This window comes from Dasypus novemcinctus, chromosome 25 (assembly GCF_030445035.2).
Source record: "Dasypus novemcinctus isolate mDasNov1 chromosome 25, mDasNov1.1.hap2, whole genome shotgun sequence".
In the NCBI taxonomy this organism is placed as follows: domain Eukaryota; kingdom Metazoa; phylum Chordata; class Mammalia; order Cingulata; family Dasypodidae; genus Dasypus; species Dasypus novemcinctus.
This window is the reverse complement of record NC_080697.1, coordinates 61136264-61155479: the sequence shown is the minus strand read 5'-3', so window position 1 is coordinate 61155479 and position 19216 is coordinate 61136264.

The following is a 19216-nucleotide window of genomic DNA, read 5'->3' as shown; positions in this document are numbered from 1 at the left end:
ACACCCTTTAGATCTTGACTTTTCTTCTGAGAACCCCAAGGACTGGACCATTTGCTCCTCTTTTTAAGCTGTCCCATCTTGTCTCAACTGTGCTAAACAGGACATAGCACATACATTTTGTTCTTTGCCTCCCATCCCTCAGTCAGTGCACAATCCTAAGCATTTTTGCTGATAGTAACTACCAAGAAATGACCTAGGTAAAAACAAAAACAAAAAACAAACAGGTCAATTGCTAAGTTATATGAAGTCTCAAGTGCTTTTGAGAACTGACTGGTACTGATCTTGGTTGAAGTCTAAATGGAGATTCTTTTAACTCTATTTTACCCCTTTCTGACCTTTACTCTGGCCCATCTCTTGGACTTTTTTCCACCCCTTTATCTCCTTTTTTATTCTCTGGACTGGGGCTCCTGCATCTTCCACAGTAAGACCTGCCAGTGTCTCTCTTCCAAAAGATTTGCTGAAAGGGAAGGAAGCAGATGCAACAGTCGGAGCTGTGCTGCTGACAGCCTCAGGCAAATGCCTGCAAGGAAGCGCCCCACTGTTGATCCCATTCTCTAAGTCACACACCACCCAGGAAGCTCCCCTTGGAAATGCCCCTATTTCCATAACTTTATGGGAAGCCCATTGCAATGTTTAAGAGACCTGGTATCAAGTGGATACTTATTTAAATCTGACTTATTTAAACTGAGACATGCTTCCTTATGTTTAGATTTTCTTTGCTCTGCAGAACTATTTCTTAGCATTTCTCCCAATCCTCATTTGCCTTTTAAAGGCAAAAGAGCAGTTCTCAAACCTCCCCATATTATTAGGGACTTAACGAATATTTGTTTAGTGAATGAAAAATCTCATTCTAATTCAGCCTTGGGATGTAGGAAGAGTGTATTCTCCTTCATGGGAAGGAAGATGCGAAGATCCTAGACGGCTACGGGAAGTAGAGCTTGCTTGGCCCTCATTTTCCACTCTGGGTCCCTTCTTGGGGTACCATGCCATGCTTATGGCTGCATATCTGTCTTTATTTGGAAATCCATGATTTAAGCTTGGTAATTTTCAAAAGAGAGTCTTAAATGGACATGACTCTGGATATAGTTTTGATCAAGCTTTCCTGCCTCCCTTTTCAAATTACCAAAATTTCCCTATCTTTCCATTTCTTATTCAAGCTCTGTCTTTTCTGTGAAGATGTTCTCAGAAGTCCAGCACAGAAAGATCTCTCCCTTTGGCACTTAGAGTTAAGATAACCAAGATCATTCAATCAACACCAAATTACTTGCATATTATGTTGCTTCCAACCAAAATGTCTACACAGCTAGTTAGGAATTCAGATGCCCCACAGGCAATTGAATAAACTATATTTTAAAAATTCTGAGATAAGAGATGAACAAAGAAAGATTGAGTCGTGAGTTAAATACAATCCCCAATACTTGGTGATCATTTATCTACTCCTCTGCCCACCCTTTGTGCTGTCCACTAATCAATCTGCTCTCCACTTACCAACCCACACCTGCTTTGTGAAACCACTTGGGCTTACACTTTCTTCTAGCCACCAAGCTATGTGTCTTTTTTTCCTACCTACCGACGTTTCCCAAGGGCAGGTCTCTTTCTATTCAGGGAGGGGTCCCTAACCGGGGAGCATTCTCTGAAGAGTTCGGTTCTCTGGCACACAGACAAATTACATTCTGCCAGAACTCTGTGGGGTGATCTTCCAATCACAGCCTGTTTGAGAACTTCAGCTTTGTAGAGCTCCATATTTAACAAAAGCTTCATTAGTGGGTGATTATCCACTTTACAAAGGATTCCTTTAAATAGCAAGTTCCCAGATTGGGCTTAAAATAGGTTTCATTTAACCCCAGTCCAATTTGTACACCCTGTTCAGTAATACATTGATTGTTAAAGATGAGGTACACTTATGCTTATTTATAGACTAATTGCTTGTTTGTCCTTTTAAATCCGTTCCTTCTTACCTCATAGACCACACTCCCTCTTTCAAATTCTTCAAGATTCACATCTGGGGATGGGCTATTTTCTGATGAAAGGAAATGCCTTGGGGTAGCCCCCAGCTTGGAGACGGGTGTTCTACGTTATGGGAAGAGTGAGGTACTGAGGAGGATGTGAAGGTCCTAGATGGCTGTGCGAAGTAGAGCTTGCTTGGCTGCATCTCGTTACTCTGGGCTCTTCTTGGAACACCATGCCGTGCTTATGGCTGCAGGCATATCTTTGTTTGAAAGTCTGTGACTTGGGCAGTTTAAAGAGACAGTCTTCAATAGACAAGCCTCTGGATTTAATTATGATCATGTTTTCTGACGTTCCTTTCCAAATTACCAAAATCCCCCCATCCTTCTCTTTCTCATTCAAGCTCTATCTTTTCTGTGAAGGTGTTCTAAGAAGTCCAGCATGGAAGGATCTCTCCCTCTGACTCTTAAAGTGAACATAATCAAAATCACTTAATACAGATTCCAGGTAAAAGCAAAATGACATGCAGACATGGAAGAAATGGAAAAAAAGACATGGAAGAAAGAAAGAAGCAAGAAGCTGAGTGTCAGCAGAATCCCAAAGAGAATGGAGAAGATGTCGCCACGCGCTTCTCCATGAGACAGAAAAGCCAAGGGCCAGGGCGTGTCAGCACCCAACCCCAGAATGCCCCGGTCTTCTGGGAGAAAGCATCGTCTTGCTGGACTTCTAGCCTCAAAACCATGCATCAGTAAATTCTTATGGTTTAAGCCAACTCATTATGTGGTACCTGACTTAGCACCTTGGAAACAAACTGTTTTTGTTATCAGAAAGTGGGGAGCTACTATTACAATGACCTAAAAATGGGAAACAGCTTTGGCATTGGAGACCTGGGAGGGCTGAAAAATGAGTGAGAACTGTGGCGAAAGTTTGTTTCATCTTAGACAATACATACTTTGTTATGAACAGAAAGTTTATAGAAATATGGGTGTTTAAAGGTACTTCTTTCGAGGCCTTAGAGAAAACGATGAGGGTGTCATTGTAAATAGGACGAAGGGCCGTCGTTTTTATAAGGCGGCAGAGAACTTGGCAAAATTGAGCTCTGATGTCGGGTGGGAGGCAGACCTTAAAAGGATGAACTTGGATGTTTAGCAGAGATTTCCAAGCCAAGTGGGGAAGGCGCGTCCTGGTTTCTCCTTGCAGCTTATAGTGAAATGAGAGAGGAAGGAGATAAACTGAGGATTGAACTGGTACGGAAACCAGCAGGTAAAAATTTGGAAAAATTTTGGCCTATCCAGGTAATGTGCTGCTTTGAGACTCGCGCCAGGAATGGCCACCTCAGGGCTTCTGCAGGGCAGCCCCAGGCAACGGGAAGGGTGGACAGAACAACCCTTCGCTGAAGAAGACGTGGCTGACTATGGAGCTGCCATCTTGGTGGAAGCCAGGACTGCAGTTGTCCAGAAAGACAGAGGAAGTTTGGACTCCCTGGAACTGCAGGCGAAGCCAGCGTTGTTTTTTTGTGAATTTGTAAGAACAGAGTCTTTACAAATCCTTCAAAGGTGGGACCATGGAAGCCGAAGTCTGAGCAAAGAGATCTCGGGACAAGAGAGCGGCCCCCCGTGTGTGCAAAGGGCAGGTCTACCCTTGCACTTAGGAGGGCAGGCCATCTGCCAGGTGCTTGGAGGCCTCGGGCCTTGTAACCCATTTTTCAAGGAGAGTGTCTCCCCCGCCAGTGCTTGGAGAGGGTGGGTCTGTGCTCTGGCGTTTGCAGAGACTCTGGCTGCCGTTCTGATGCTTTAAAACACTGAGGCCTGCCCCCCCCCCCCCGTGTTTGGAAAGAGCGTGGCTGCCGGCCAAGAGCTTGGGAGGGAGGGGCTGCTGCCCGGTCAGGCCCGGGGAAGGAAGCGTCGATCCACAGGTGCCTCGACTTTAAATCGAATGGCGTTTTCCCTGCTGGTTTTCTGACTTGGTGGGAACCTGTGATCCCTGTTTTCCTGCCAATTTCTCCCTTCTGGAATGGGAATGTTCATCCTGTGTCTGTCCTATCATTGTATGTTATTTTAGGTTTCACAGGTCCATCAGACAGGAATTTTGACCCAAGATGGACTATACCTATAATTGATTTTTATAAGACTTTGAACTTAGTGTTGTTCCTGAAATAACTTAACACTTTTGGGGTGTTGTGATAGCATGATTGTATTTTGCATCTGGGGAGAACATGTCTTTCTGTGGTCCAGAGGGCAGACTGGTGGTCCCAGAAAAATACATTGTTAATCTTAACCCATTCCTGTGGATATAAACCTATTCTAAGTAGGACCTTTTAAAGATACTATTTGTAGTTAAAACCCAAACTGAGTCAGTTTGGGTTTTAATCCAGATTAGCGGAGTTTTTTATAAGCAGGGTGAAATTAAGACATGAAAAAAAAAAAGATGGAGAACAAGAAGCTGGAAGTGGGAAGCAGATGTGGCTCAAGCAATGGGGCTCCCATCTACCATATAGGAGGTCCAGGGTTCAATGCCCAGGGCCTCCTGGTGAAGGCGAGCTGGCCTGTGTGGTGAGCTGGTCTGCGCGGAGTGCTGCCCCATGCAGGCGTGCTGGCCCACACAGAGAGCTGGCACAGCAAGATGACGCAACAAAAAGAGACACGGAGGAGAGACAATAAGATGCAGCAGACAAGGGAGCTGAGGTGGCACAAGAGAACGATCGCCTCTCTCCCACTCCAGAAAGTCCCAGGATGGGTTCCCGGAGTCGTCTAAGAGAAATACAAGCAGACACAGAAGAACAAACAGCAAATGGACACATAGCGCAGACAATGGAGGAAGTGGGGAGAAATAAAGAAACAAAGAAAATCTTTAAAAAAAAAAGAAGCTGGAAGTCAACAGAACCCAGAAGAGAAAGGAGAAGATGCTGCCACAGGACAAATGCCACGGAGCGGGAGTCACCTGCAGCAGGCCCTGCGCGCCGCAGCCTTCTGGGGGAAAGCCTCGCCCTGCTGACTCCGAGTTTGGACTTTTCCTAGTATCGAAACCATAAACCAATAAATTCCCGTTGTTTAAGCCAAAAAGAAAAAAAATCACTTAATACGAATTACCTCTGCCCATGATCAAAGAGAGGGTGTTTTCTAAAGACCACCCTGAGACACACGGCCTCTTCCAACTCTCTTTCTCAGATCTCTCTCTCCCTTTCCTTCTCTTTCTCATACTGTTAGCCTCTGTAAAGTCCACCGCTGCGCTTAGTCTGGCCTCCACCACCGAGGCAGGCCTCGTTTCCGGATGGCATTTTAGGATCAAAGACTGGAAGACGCTGGCCCCCTTGTTTGCACTCACCGTCAAAACCAGACAGAGGGCTTCCCCCTTTCCTCTGCTGAACCGCGAGAGTCCACCGCAGCTGCAGCTGCGTACTCCAGCGCGCTTGGCGTTGTGATTCTGGCTAAGCTGGTGGAACACGAAGCTAATTTGAGGAGATAGGTTAGCTAATTTCTTCAAGTGTTGCCTGAGTTTTTTTTGTTTATCAACTGGATGTTTTGGAGGTGTGTAGAAGCACTCTATATGTGGAGTCAGACATCCATGGCGGTTGTGAAATAACTTTTTAAAAAGATTTATTTTATTATTTATTCCCCTCCCCTCATTGTTTGTCTCGCGGTCTGCTCTCTGTGTCCACTTGCTGTCTGCTCATCCTTTCTTTAGGAGGCACTGGGAGCCAAACCTGGGAGCTCCCATGTGGGAGAGGCGCTCGCTTGCTTGAGCCGTCTCAGTTCCCTGAAGGAGCTTTTTAAAGGAATGGTTTAACAAATTATTTATGTCTTCCTGAAGTCTTGCTTCTCTTTCTCAGGAAAATTTCTCCTCCTTAACTATGTGTCTCGAACTTTAATGTACAGGTGAATCATCGGGGATCTTGCTAAAATGCAGATTCTGATTGAGTACCTTTGGGATGGGGACTGAGATTTTTGAAAATATGTCTAACAAGCTTCCGTGTGCTGCTGCTGGTTTGTGGACCGCACTGTAAGAAGCAAGGCTTTGTATAACTGCTCGAGTGGGATCATTCTAAATGCGGACCTGACCATGTACTTTCTGACTTAAAATCCATCCATAACCCACATCACCTCCAAGCTTAACTCCAGGGCTCAGCACGGCATGCCGGAGTCGGCAAGGCGCCCCTTGCCCACTTTCCACCATCGTCCGTCACTTGGGCTAGTCCTAGAACGGGGCTTATCCCTCTTCACCTTTGCCCGGCTGTAGTTGCCATTGACCTAGCAGATCCCACCCACCTTTCTAGACTCAGCTCGTACATTACCTTCCCCAGGACTCCTCACCTGGCACCTGACGTCTCTGTGCTGCCCCCTTGTGTTTCCTAAATACCTCAGTTACGCATTGTTCCTCAATCGTACCTAGTAATATTGCATGGTTGGAAAGTCTTGTCTGCACATCTTTCTCTCTACCGCACTCAGTTCCTGTGGGGTGCCCCTCACTTTCCCTTGATCTCAGAATCTTTTGCCCCTACTGCAGTGCCTGACACACTTATATTTGAGTGAATGTAGAAATGAGCTTGTGGTTTTGTCTTTTTGCTCCTCCATGGGGCTCGCCTTAGGTCATCCTGTCTCTGCTGTCTGCCGAGCCCTCCTTCCTGAAATCCATCTTCAACCTACCTGGGATATGAGGCAGATTCAGTGGAGTCACGCCTAATTCCATGGCCTGAACTCTACCGTCAATTACTTCAGCGCTGTAGTTTGCAAAATGTTAATTACTCAACATAATTCTTCTGGTGCTCAAGGGAAGAAGTCAAACTAGCTTAAGAGTAGCATTTACCTCTTCAGGTAGCTGTGCTCTCTTAACTGAGGAAGGGGTTCTCAACCCAAATTATCCATTAGAACAATGGGGGCATCCTTAAAATTTACTGATTTCCAGGTCCCAGATCTACGAATTCTGCTTTAATGGCTCTGGTATAGGGCCTGGCATTTGTATTTTAAAAGAATGCCCCAGGGGATCTATTGAGAGCTGCTATACCAGGTTAAGCATTCTAACTTATAACCACAGCCCTCCTAGTAATTAGTTGTCAGTTAACTGATGGTGGATTATCCACAACTACTGTTTCTCTGCGGAAAAATCTTGATTTAACTGTTTCATTGTGATAATAAGCAAAGGTGATTCTTCAACTTATTCATAGCTCTCAGTTAAAGTTACGTTTCTATGCAGTCTGCAATTTTACTAAGGGGCCCTTTGAATTAAAGCCCTTGCTTATCAATCCCAACCAGAGATGGGGAAAATCGGCTTCGGACTGCTTTATACCAACCCCAGAGTTCACTGGGCGTCTCTAAAATAGACACAGGTGTGGGAAGTTCAGGTTAGGGCAGGAGTACAAAGTTTTTTCTTGCCCTGGGTCAGTTTTTTTTATGATTTATTTCAATTAAAAAAAATAATAGACAAAAGGCAGCTTAACAAATTATGGAAGCATTGCTTAATTTTATCTTTTCCTTGGGCCACTTTTGATGGAGTGATGTTCTTGAAGAGTTGTGCAGCCTTTGAACCCACATATGATCTCTGGATTAGTTACCATTTTGAAATAAAGCTGTCACTGACACTCCTCCCTTAGCAGAGAATTGACTGGAGTACTCAGAAAACAGGACCACAGAACCTGGGAGAATCAGAGGTGCTTTTATTTTATTTTATTTATTTTACGCCCCCCCTTGTTGTGTGGGCTCGCTGTCTGTTCTCTCTGTCCATTTGCTCTGTGCTCTCTGTGTCTGCTCATCTTCTCTTTAGGAGGTACCGGGAGTTGAACCTGGGACCTCCCATGTGGGAGAAGGGGCTCAGTTACCTGAGCCACCTCAGCTCCCTGGTTTGTTGTGTCTCTCATTGTGTTTCCTCTTTGTGTCTTGTTGCGTAGGCTTGTTGCGTTGGCTTGCTGTGCCAGCCCGTTGCACCAACTTGTTGCGCCAACTCACTGTCTTGCTTGTTTTCTCCAGGAGGCACCAGAAACCAAACCCTGGGCCTCCCATGTGATAGTTGGGAGTTTAATTGTTTGGGAGCTCCCTTGTGACAGGTGGAAGCCCCCTTTTATAGGGGTTGTTTTCCCTTCAGAGGGTCGCTGCAAAGCCTGGTCCAGCCGTGTCTGGAGCCTGGGGAGATGTCCCCACCCTCACGTAGCAGTGGTAGGTCAACAGGGTCCTTGGAGCCACCACGCCATGAGGGGGAATTTGAAGGAGACTCATAAGCAGTTGCTAACAGCACTGTTAAACTTCTTGTCAGTTGATGGTTTAAAGTCATTCATAGCCCCTAGTTTTAGTTCATAGGAAAGTCAGATTTTTGTCTCATACACATTCCCAACAAGCTTCCCACCTCTACCTGGTCAAGGTATCTCCTGAATAAGGACAAGGGCTTCTCCTCCCCCGCCCTGCTGTTTTTGCTATGTGTGTCCATTCGCTGTGTGATCTTCTGTATCTATTTCTCTTTTTGTCTTCTCTTCTCGTCTTTCTCCTCTAGGATTCCCTGGGATTCGATCCTGGAGACCTCTGATGTGGAGAGAGGTTCCCTGTCAATTGCGCCACCTCAGCTCCTGGTCTCTGCTGTGCTTCACCTTGACTCTCCCCTTGTCTCTCTTTTGTTGCGTCATCATCTTGCTGCGTGACTCTCCTGCACAGGCACTGGCTCACCATGCGGGCACACAGCTTACTGTGTGGGCACTTGGCTTATCACACGGGCACTGGCTCACCATGTGGGCACTCATATGGGCAATTGGCTCGCCATGTGGGCGCTGGCTCACCACACAGGCACGCTTTCTCTTCTTCTTTTTCACCAGGAGGCCCCAGGGACTGAACCTGGGTCCTCCAATATGTCAGGTAGGAGCCCCATCACTTGAGCCACATCTGCTTCCCTAAGTGGTTTTAATTCAGGCTGGTAATGCCTTCATAGCCCTAGGATAAAACTAAGAATTTTCTCCTGGTCCCACCAGGTGTATAGGAAAGTTTAAATACAAGTGCCTTGGATATAATTTCCTGGAAGGCATGAAGCTATTTTGTTCTTTTATTCTCCCTCTGCTCTGCCCCCACATTGCCTTATAATTTATGGATTCTCATACATGATAGTAAGTGAATATAGCTAACATTTTTGAGCACTTACTGTTTGTCAAGTCTTTTTTATATAACCTATAAGGAAATTCTCCTGGTAATTCTGAGAGGTAAGTAATATTCTCATCTGGTTTTACAGATGGGACTATTGAGGATCAGTGAGGTTAACTATCTCACTCATGGTCATACAACTAGTAAGTGGCAGAAACAAGACTCAACCTAGGTCTGTGTAATCGCAAAACCTTTGCTCTAACTCCCAGCAGTATGTCCATCAGAGTCAGAGGGTGTGATGCCCTTTGCTGAAATGCAGATTTCTGGGCTCTCCTCTCAAAGAGACTCTGATTCAGTCAGCTTGGCATGGGATCTTTGGCCTCTAGTTAAGGGTTGCTGAATTGCCCTGCACACCACCCCAGCATCCTGGAGATCAGGGCTCTTCATCTCATGTAGCTGTGCTGGGACACCCAAAGGTTGTTTAACACTTCCAGGCCCAGAATTTCTTCAGCAACATCAGCCCAACACCCGCCAAAGAAGAATTCTTTTTCGGTGCAAACACATTTCACCTCAAGCTCTTCTGAGGCAAGTGGACTCCCCTGTGTACTGAAGTGCCCCCCTGCCCCCATATTCTCTACGTCAGTGTTAATGTATAAATCACATACCGTGGAAGCTCTTAGAATATATCAAGGAGCTGCTCAATACCTCTATCACTGTAAATTGCGCTCTCGTATATTTTCTCAAGTGTGGCATTTCCACAAGCCTTAAATGTTAATTCCACGCCAATTTTTAAGGTGTGGGTTTAAATTCTCAGGTAAGGTGGACTTGATCCATCCTGTGACTTCAGGAAGAATAGAGACTCAGCAAGAGGAGGAAACCTCCCACCTGCCGTGCTGTCCACTCTGCAGGCGGGGGCTGCTTATCATCTCCAGACACCGTGGATCCCATTGTTTCACAGCTCCAGGTACTCACCTAAAAACTGTATCTAGGCTGTGAAAGGCATCACAAGCATAAAGGAGCAGATAAGTTGTGTAGTGCACAGGGTAAGAATAGTGACAGCCTGAACGCCCATGTGTGCCTCTCACCAGGCTAAGGCGCGGGCTTGGGCAGGTCACTGCGGCATGGCAGGTGCGCCTCCCACTTCCTTCCAAAGGTGCAGACGTTCTGGGGTTTCGGTGTTAATCATTCCTTGATTTTCTTCGTATTTTACTACTTACATATGGACAAGTTGCTTCATATTTTGCTGTAGAGTCTCATGCCTGAGGTTGGTAGCATGGACTCAAGAGTCAAATTGCATAGATTCACACCTCAGCCCTGTCATTCATCAGTTGTGCAAAACTGGGAAAGTTACTTAACTTCTCTGGGTCTCCATTTCCACATCTGTGAAATCGGAGGAATAAAGGAACCTACTTTATAGCTGTTGGGAGAAGTAAATGAGTTTATGTTTGTAAGCATTTATAGCAGAACCTGGTATGTAATAAACATTATGAACAGTTCATTTTATCACTCATATTAAACTGATGCCTTGTAGGTTAGTTCTCAGATATCTGTGGTGAAGAACATTAAAAAAAAATTTCCAATCTATTATGGACTGATTATTTTGTAAAATGAGATAAAATCGAATCATTAGAAAAATGAAATAAAATACAAAATTCAACCCTCATTTAAAATTATAAATCAGTAGAAATAAAATTATGTCAAATTGCTATAAGTGGTTTTTAAACAGTTATTCTCAATTTCTGTACTTCCTGGTCACGAATGGGTAACAGTTTGCCAACGGCCGCCAGCTCGTGGCCCACACTCCCGTCGGCACGGCTGTCAATTTACACCCACCGGTTTTCGTTTAGTCCTGCAAGGGGGCCATTCCTTTCTCAGGAAGTGAGGTTTGGCAGGCTTCTGCCGAGGGACCCTTGGATAGCTATTTTTCTTATAACTGCTTTTCATCTCCTGGAAATAGAAATAATTTAAAATAAATAAAACATAATAAACATTGATTATCAACAGGAACCACAGTCCTCTCTCTCTTTTTTTTTAATCAAGAAATAATTTCTTATGATAAGGAATCTTCCTGAAGACCAGCAGCTCGAGAAGAAGTGCAGAGCTACGTTCTGGTTTTTCTGATTCGGGAAGGAAGGAGACAAGAACGCCTCCCTCCTGAGTCTGGAGTCAGAAGGGGAGCGCGGCGAGCCTCCCCCCGCCTGCTCCCTCACCTCTCCCCAGCAGGGCAGCGAGTCCTGGGGAGCAAGGAAGAGCCCTGGGAGGTGCCAGATGCGAGATGCCAGATGCGTGCTGTTAGGTTGCTCATAGGCCCCCTCAACCTCCTGCCTTGCTGACTATAAAAAAGGCAGGTTCACAGAGACCAAGCTCTGAGCTTTCGGATTCGAGCCACTAAATTTGGGACTGCACTGGCCTCTCCCCACAGATCTGCCCGGAAATTCTCCGGTTTCTAGGAGTCCACGGAAACCTCAGGTGCTGGCCTGAGGGCTGGGAGCACGGCCACGTGGTCGCCTGGCCCCTGCTTCCTGGCGTTTCAGAGCTGCTCCTCGAGCGGGCCGAGGAAAGCCCTCCGCCCGTTCGGAGGTGTCTGAGGGGATGAGCCTGTTTTGCCATGCAAAATGGGTAAAACCCGGTTCTGCGGGGACGTGACCCCGTGGGTCAAAGTCGGGCCTCCTGGGTTCTGGTGTGAATTTCCAGCCTGGTAATCGTGCTTCCTGTGGAGACCGGACGTCCCTAACAAATTCATGTTCTGTCTACGCTGTCGGTCCTGCCAGTGTGGACTTACTTGTAGCTAAGACCTTCGAAGAGCCTGTTTGGATGAGGTCAAATTGAATCGAGGTGGCTTTGGTCCATCACGTTTGAAGAACAGAAGGAATTCACGCACAGTTAGCGAGAAGAAGCGAGATCGCCGCACGGGGGAGGCAGAGCTGCGGTGACAAGCCGAGCAGCCCCCAGGATCCTGGCAAGCACCCTAGAGCCCTACAGGCCGGGAGAAAGCAGGGCCTGTCGAGACGCTGAGTTTGGACGTCAGGCCCCCAAAACTGTGGGCTAAGAAATTCCTGTCGTTTAAGCCAAGGAGTTTGTGGTATTTGTCATAGCAGCCCTGGCAAGCTAAGACACCTCTTAAATACAACATTTCTCTAAACATAGAGATAAATCCATGCGACTAAAGTCAGGATTTAAACCAGACAGTAGCTCCAAGCTCCTTCTCAGCTCGAAACGTCACTACTTACTTCTAAACTACTAATGTTCACACAAGACCGGGGGTCAAAGTCTCTCATCCACCGAAAGTGAAAAATAACTTTTTAATCCTAACGACTGATCAGTCCCGTGGGGAAATCATAAAGGTGGTTTGAATTTTAGTCAAAATAGTCACCCCCCGGCCCCGGATTAGCATGTGGTTTTCCGGAAAGCCCCAAGAAAGGAATTTTTTGGTCATCCTATCCAAGAGAAGGAGCACACCCGTTTCTGCCCGCCTGGAATCCACCTCACAAAATTCGTGTCTCCTGGGCCTGAAACCGAGGGACGAGCTGCTGGCACCCGTCACAGTGGGCGGTCCTGCGTTGGAGGTGGCCGAGAGAGCAGAAGCGGGGCCCCTCTGCTGTCCGGCCTCTGCCCCTTCCTCCGCGTTCCCCGCCGCTCACGTGCACGCCCAGGTGCATACCCGCAGCCGCATTCGTGGAGATGCACAAGGAATAGACACGCACAGGTCACCCCAGGCCCACGCCGACTCCCCGCACAGGCACGCCCGCACGCCGGCAGGGCCCCCAGGAGCGGACAAGCCCGTCAGCGTCCCAGGAGGGGTCAAGGAGCAGGAAAGCAGGCGCAAAGAAGAGTGCCTTTCAGCAAAGTGGCAAGAGGGGGAAAGCAGGGGGTAGAGCGAGCAGCGCTGAGGGACAACGGGCCCTGCGCAGGGTGGCATGTCATTAAAACGAAAGGTGACCTTCCTACACATGCCTCTCCTGTCACTGACCCTGTGGTTGGCGCTCGGGACGGTGTACACTCAGGAGACTTGAATTTCCAGACTGGCCATGTGCCAGCTGCGCCCTGAGCCTCAGCAGAGTTGCTGCTTCTACTCTCCGGTTCACTGGAGTCAGCCAGGCCAGCTAACAGGGAGGTGAGGATGGTCAACCAGCACATCTGGGAACCGAGAGTCTACAACTGCAAGCAGGAGAATCCCATCCGTCAGTCATGTGGGACCTAAGCCCTCTTGATGTAGAGGTTGAGTGGACATCACCATCCCAGGGTCCACAGGATGGAGGAATAAAATACGGACTAGAGTGGACTTACTGGTATTCTACTATAGAACTATTGTGACTAGTAATGGAAGAAATTGTAGCACTGATGTGGAGACAGTGGCCAAGGCAGTTGCTGAGGGCAGGGAGAGAGAAGAAGAGATGTGATGTGGGGCATTTTTGGGAGTTGGAGTTGTCCTAAATGATATTGCAGGGACAGAGGCTGGATATCATATATCCTGGCATAACCCACAGTATGTACTAGGGGAGAGTGTAAACTACAGTGTAAGCTATTATCCATGTGGTGCAGCAGTGCTCCAAAATGTACTCACCAAATGCAATGAATGTGCCACATGAGGAAAGAGGTTGCTGTGGGAGGAGTGGGGTTGTGTGGTGTAGGGTATGTGGGAACCTCTTACATTTTTTAATGTAACAATTTTTGTGAGCTGTGTACCTTCAAAAAATGCAATAAAAAATAAATGCTAAAAAAAATGACAGGAGAGTGAGGCTGTGGACTGCACTTCACTCTGGGCCTTGCTAAGAGCCGTGGGCCTTGGGGGCCGTTGCTTTACCTCTCTGGGGCTCCGATTTTCCGTGGGTGAGAGGTGAGGGATGGGGAGGCACAGGTGGGCTTTTCCCAGCTCCCGTCGGCATCGCCTGGAGGTCTTACCGCACACGGTTGCTAGGGCTGCCCCGCAGTTCCCGTTCAGGCTCTCCGGGGCTGGCTGGCAGAAGCTGCGTTTCTAACGCCTTCTCTGGCTTACTTGACATCAGGACTAAACAGAACCCCAAGTTGTGGTCCTCAGTCGGGCGATTCTGCCCTGCAGGGGCCCCTGGGAATGTCTGGGGACAGCTCTGATCGTTGGGGTCCGGGCAGGTGCCCCTGTGCTGAGTCGGTGGGAGCCGGGATCTGCCCAGAGTTATCTGGTCTGAAATTGACCGTGCCAGGGTTGGGAAACTTTGCTCTGGGGTCCCATGAGCCTAGATTGAACTTGTGTACACGTGGTCGATGTCAGAATACCCGCAGCAGCGAGGTGGGCCTCGAGTTTTCATCCCCCTGAAGGTAAGCGTGCACCACGGCCACCCACCGGCCAGCTCCCCTTTTCCGGTCAAGTTCTGCCCCTTGCTCCCGGAGCTGCCTCGAGGTTGGGCAGGGCGATCGCGGCTCGTGGGGAGCTCTTGGATCCCAGATCCCAGGGAAGCCTCCCAATGGAGAGCAAGGGCTGCCTCTCAGCAGGCACGTGCCCAAGCAACGCCCGCCCAGCCCGGCCACCTGCGCGTGCCAGGACGGCACTGGGTGCGGGTTGCATTGCTTCCTTTCTCTGCTTCCAGTGCTTGAGCTAGAAAACGAGGGCAGCCCTTGTGAATCCTGCTTAGAAGCATTCACATATCAAGTCCCTAAATCTGCAGAAAGTTGTCAGCCAGAAGGACTCCGTGTGCCGCTGAGAACCACGCACTCGAGCCTTTCCCTCCCTGCACCTCCTACTGCCAAGTACAGCCTGCCCGGTGGCGTGAAACTGACAGCCGGCGGCGGGCGGGGGGCAGGAGGCCGCCGGCTTTGTGCTTCCCCAGCTCCAGAGGGCGTGCTCGGTGGCGCGGACTGGCCTGCAACTGGCAGGTCGGGAAGGGCGAAAACCGAGATCCGAAGTCCTGATATACGATGTTTTGGTACCCGGGGAGACTCGCTGTTGAGTAGAAGGCGTTGTTTACTGGGAAGGAGAGTGGAAGGCACTGATGCATTGCAAATGCAGGCGCGAGCATCTCTGAAGCCGAGGGCAGGTAATTACAGCTGCAGGAGACTGAATTCGACTTTAATCCCCTGAAGAATGGCATACAGTTTACAATGACAAAAGCTGGAGGGGGTGGGAAGAGAGAGCCGGAGAGGGAGGGTGAGAGGGAGACAGGATGGGGGGCAGAAGGAGAAAGAGGGAGATGAGAAGTGATTTTCTCCTGGGATTATGTATTTCTTGATTAGGAAATAGAGGAGAAATTGAAACAAAGCTTTTCCCTCAAGCCTTATTTTGATCAACAGCATCATGCTTGGCAGGTTTTGAGGAGCGGGCCTGGGGTCGCGGTCGAGGAGTGATGTACAGACGGCCAGTCCCTTCCATAACCCCAAAGGCCGACATAGGAAACCAGTCCTCGTTGGATGCGCACCTGCAGCCTGTTCTGTGCCCACCCTGGGGTCATCGCTACGGCCACCACCTGCCCGGCTCTCCTTGCCACAGCCGCTTGCCTTTGTGGGTGAAATTCTCCACTGTCGACCCCCAGGGCAGGATGTCCCGCGAACGCAGGCTGAGCGACACGGGGTGACGGCGGTCCCGTGAGGCCACGCGGCTGGACTCCGCGTTTCAGTCCGCCCCCCCATCCAGGCGGCAGTGCCCTCTGCTACGTCCTTGACGAAGGTGTCCGAATCTGGAGAAAAACCACGGGACAGGCCACCTCTTCAACGCGGGCGGCCCATTCCTCCGCACCCGGGTTTTAATCGTGGCTCCTCTCGTGCGGTGCTTACGTTGGGCAGCCGCGGCGCTGGATGCCCTCCTTAGGCAGATACCGTCCTCCTGTCCTACGTGGGGAAGCTGAGGCTGCGCAGCGGGGACTGCGCAGGAGGAGTTCGAACCGGCGCAGGCGGGCTGTCTCGTGACACCCTAACTGCGTGGAAAGCGCCTTGCCCTGAGCTGCTTTGCCTCCCTTCCCACCGCCCCGTCCCGCTGCGGATGGCGTGGCCAAGGCCGGATTCCACTCTCGACACGACTCACACTGCCTTGTCTGCGGCTGTGTTTGCGGTTCACCATCTGCCTTCCCTGGCGGTCCAGGGGCAAACAGGAGAAGGAAGACGGGACTGCAAGGCCAGTCGGTGACAGCTCTCTCACCGTGACGGCTGAGCCAGTCGGTGACAGCTCTCTCACCGTGACGGCCGAGCGCGTGCAGCCTGGGCCGCGAGTACAGAGTCGCTGGTCGCAGCGGCACGGAGGCCCTGTGGGTGGATCGCTGCGCGGAGCTGAGCAGGGGGCGGGGGACCCCGTCTGTGTGCTTAAGCTGGGGAGTCAGGTCACCGCGAGGCCCCGGGACGGAGGCCCGACGCCGGCGTCGCCCACTCCCTGGCCTGGCGCATTCGGGCCGACGGCAAGGCTGCCAGCCCGTGCCCTCGGAAAGGCCGCACCTGCAGAGAGGAAACTGTTTAATTTGGAAAAGCCTGTGGCTTTGGCCTGAGCCCTCAGCCTGGAACCGTTGCCTCGGAGCAGGCTCGTTTCCGTGCTCTGTCTTGGGTGTGCCCGTGGGTGCTTGCTCGCTCCTGGCTTGCAGCGGGAGCCTGTGGGCACGGCACCGCCTCCCCCTGGAGAGAGGGCGCTCCTAGGATGCTTTACAGAAGCGAAACGACTCCACGCGCGCTCCGTGGCACACCCGGCCCGAATGCTTCCCTGTCCTGAGAGCCGTTTCTCAGGCCTGAGCTCTGAGCTACCTGGGTCCTCTCCCTCGACTCCCCCATCGCCAGCTGCTCAGTCCTGTTGGGTTCACCCCTGAGTCCTCCTAGGCTGCCTCTGGTCTCCATCGGCTCTCATTGGAGCAACTGCAGGAAACTCCTCGCTGGTTTCCCCACCCCAGATCTCGATCCACCCCTACCCAGCCGACACGCGCGCAGAGGGAGGCCTCCTAACCGCGGATTCCAAACGGGGCCCCGAGGGGCCCCCTTTCCCAGAGGGGTTTGTTTCAAGGTCTTCTCAACAAGCGAGGGACTGGGGGGATCTCTGGGGGCCTTCCTTGCAATTGGAATGTTTAATTTCTAATTAAAAATTTTTTTTCTTTTGAGATATGAAAAATAGGGGAGCAGATGTGGCTGAAAGCGGTTGAGCGCCTGCTTCCCACACGAGAGGCCGTGGGTTGGGCTCCTGCTGCCTCCTAGAAACAAAAACAAACAACGAGCAAACAGACGAAAAAACCAACTCACAGGAGCCGATGCGGCTCAGGGGTGGGGCGCCCGCTTCCCACATATGAGGTCCCGGGTTCAACTCCCGGTCCTGGTCCCTCAAAAAATAAAATAAATAAATAAATAAAAAGACTTAAAAGGTATAGAGGAGAATAAAAGATAACAAACAGTACTACAAAAACAAAACAACAAAACAAAAAGCCACAACCCCATCAAACAAACCAAAAATAGAGGGGAAACTACTTTTTATCTGTTTTAGGAGGTTTTTTTTTTTTGTCTTTATTTTTTTAATATTACATTAAAAAAATATGAGGTCCCCAATACCCCCCACCCCCCTCCCTCCCCCCCTCCCCCCATAACAACAACCTCCTCCATCATCATGAGACATTCATTGCACTTGGTGAATACATCTCTGAGCACCGCTGCACCACATGGTCAATGGTCCACACCACAGCCCACACTCTCCCACAGTCCACCCAGTGGGCCGTGGGAGGACACACAGCATCCAGTCACTGTCCCTGCAGCACCACCCAGGACAAATCCAAGTTCCGAAAACGCCTCCACATGTTTTAGTTTTGTGTGAGATTTCATTTAAAGGTATCTCTTGGGGAGTAGATGTAGCTCAGTGGTTGAGCGCCTGCCTCCCATGTATGAGGTGTTGTTTAATCCTTGGTACTTCCTAAAAAAAATAAGATATCTCTTGTGGAGAAATTGGAAAACCTGCATCAGAGCTCAAGACCCTGCTCAAGAACCCACGCGATTTGGTGTTAGTTTAGATTTGAAAGCTCCCCAGGGAGAGTTCGAGGAGCTATTAACTCATGCAAAATCCCCTCCTCGGTTCCCTAAGGTAGTGGGACCTGGGAATATTTGAGTTTCATACAAAACCAGGATTGGAGGAGGATCCCGGAAGCAGTGGGTGTGAGAGGAGATGAGGGGAAGTTGGTCAAGGTGATTCAGTTCTCTAAGGCTTGGTGTCATATCACTGGAGAGGCAAAACTGGAAACTGAGCTGAAGCTGAAGTCTAACAAGGGAATCATCTAGATACCTCCACTGCTGGCGGGAAAAGGCCTTTTCTCTCTTCTGTTGATAGTGACATGCTTCTCTGGAAGTTTACAGAAGGATGTCTGTGGCGTTCTGGTCTCATTTGTGTTGCTATGAGCAAACCCAAGGCCGACAGCGTCTTCAAAGCAGAGTGCAAGCAAGGAGGCGCTTCTTCTCCAACGTTCCGTCTGTTGTCCGCTGTGGGGCACTGGCCTCAGGGGTGCCCTACCTCCAGCCTCGGCTAGGGGTCAAGTCTGCCTTTCAAGCAGGGACACCCGAACTCTGGGAAAGTGGCCACCTGGCTCAGGAATCTTTACTCATTCTGGTTGTCATGTTCATACCAGCACTCAGCCTGAGTGGATGTCTGGGACAGGTGTGCAGGTGGACGAGAAGCAACTCTCCACTTACAAGGCTGCTTCTTGTGTGATTAAAAAACAGATCAGGGGAAGCGGACTTGGCTCAATGGATAGGGCGTCCGCCTACCACATGGGACGTCCAGGGTTCAAACCCAGGCCCTCCTGACCTGTGTGGAGCTGGCCCATGCGCAGTGCTGATGTGTGCAAGGAGTGCTGTGCCATCAGGGGTGTCCCCCACGTAGGGGAGCCCCATGCGCAAGGAGTGTGCTCCGTGGGCAGAGCTGCCCTGTGCAAAAAAAGTGCAAACCACCCAGGAGAGGCGCCACACACACGGAGAGCTGACACAGCAAGATGATGCAACAAAGAGACACAGATTCCCAGTGCTGCTGACAAGATTGAAAATGGACTCAAAACATACAGCGAATGGACACGGAGAGCAGACAACTTGGCAGGGGAGGGGAAAGGGAGAGGAAAAAAAATCCTTAAAAAAAAAAAGCAGGTCTGGCTGAGGGCAAAATCCGTGTTCTACCACCGTAGTGTGCTGCTGAGGGAATTTAGAAGTGTGAACTGCTGCACAAGTACGAAGTGTTATTTTATTTCTCTTAGTGATGAGAGAGCATGAAACTATTGGTTTTGGAGAGGAATGAGAATGTATTTTGA